We start from the raw sequence: 1,587 nt of genomic DNA, 5'->3' as shown, positions 1-1,587 counted from the left end.
TAGCTTAGCATAATCAAGGAACCAGGTGGGGGAAGGGCAGTATAAGAAAAAATGATTTTAAATGATAACAAAGATGCAAGCATGAAATAGATTGCACACAGTTTTATAAACTGTAATAAAGAGTTTGAATCTAAATGCAGTAGGAACTTTTGGAAGGCTTTAAGCATAAGAGTGATGAAATCTGGCTTATATTTTGTTAGGATGACTCTGGCAGACTGGAGATTCAACTGTAAGGGTCATGAGAGAAAAGTAGGAACACCAGCTAGAAGACTTTTGAAGAAAGTTGGGCAAGAGAAGACGGTGGCATGAACCAAGGTGGTAGAATGGAGATAGAAGTGGGCAGATGTGAACTACATTTTGAAAGAAGAATAAAATTGGATGGATTGGGTATAAAGGTGAGGGAGGGGAAGGGAAAGATCAATGTTAGCTTCTAGGGTTTTGATTTAAACAAAATGTGTTGTTAAAAATTGGGAAAAGGGTAAATTGGGGTTGAGAGGAACAAACAATAATTCTATTTTGGTCATATAAAATTTTAATTATTTATAAGAAATACAAAATAAATATTTTTGTAGATAGCTAGCTATATAAATCAGGAGCTCAATGTAAAGATGAGGGATTGTGGCAGGCAGAAACGGGGGTTCAGAAATCAAGATTAAACATGAGCCATTTATTGACCAAACTCTTGTGATTAAAAACTTGAGGAATGTTGAGGCCTGTGCCCCTCCTTGCTTAAGTAATTGTGAAGATGTGCAGAACATGTCCAGGCCCATACTTGAGCAGCCACATCCTGGGACATGCAATTAAGAAAGACTAGCCATAAAAATTCCATATTTTAAATCCAGACTTTCAGGATCCATGGAGGTTCAATGAAACCCCAAAATGATTCCCCTGAGATGATCTTTAAACTGTAAATAAAAAAATTCCCTGAATTCTGCTTAAAGCCAAACAATATTTGAGTTTAACTAGCAAAGAATGTCTGCTTTAGGCATTGTGCACTTTTAAGATCTATCTATGTGGGATCAAACTGACAGCAGCTACTCAAAAAATTAGATAGGAGTGAGTTTATGTTAGTAAGTAAGGAAAAACTAAGAAAAGGAAGGTAAAGGTTGTACAACTCAAAGAATGCAATGAATGTCACTGACTAGTGCATGTGGAAAGTTGAATTGGTACATGTTTATGCTGTATAGATTCTAAGTAAAAAATAAAATAAATTTAATTTAAAAAAAGAAAATATGTTTCATATTTTATTTCATTGTAAAATGGGACATGATATTAAAAAAGATCACCCATAAAAATTCCTTATTTTACTTCCTTGTAAGATGGAGTCCTGGTGTGACGCTGGACCACAAAGTCAGTTTGAACCTCAATTGGTAGTTCAAACACACCAGCCGCTCCTTGGAAACACTTTACCAATCTGACTTGCTGGCACTTCACAATACAAGATGTGTTACAAGGAGCTCTGGTAGCATAGTAGCTTATGAGTGGGGTTGCTAACCGCAAGGTCAAAAGTTCAAATCTATCAGCTGCTCCAAGGGAGAAAGATGAGGCTTCCTGCTCCCACAAAGATTTGTTGTTGTTGTTGTTGTT

General features: G+C 36.2%; 1 pseudogene; it reads left to right on the top strand.

Annotated features, from left to right (window-relative positions):
• Nucleotides 1-305: 305 nt before the first annotated feature.
• LOC102811060 overlaps nucleotides 306-1,587 on the top strand; it is a 44,375-nt pseudogene continuing 43,093 nt past the window's right edge.

Source organism: Chrysochloris asiatica, unplaced genomic scaffold, assembly GCF_000296735.1.
Source record: "Chrysochloris asiatica unplaced genomic scaffold, ChrAsi1.0 scaffold00216, whole genome shotgun sequence".
NCBI lineage: Eukaryota > Metazoa > Chordata > Mammalia > Afrosoricida > Chrysochloridae > Chrysochloris > Chrysochloris asiatica.
The sequence above is the reverse complement of the archived record's forward strand: the minus strand, read 5'-3'. Positions and strand labels throughout refer to the sequence as shown.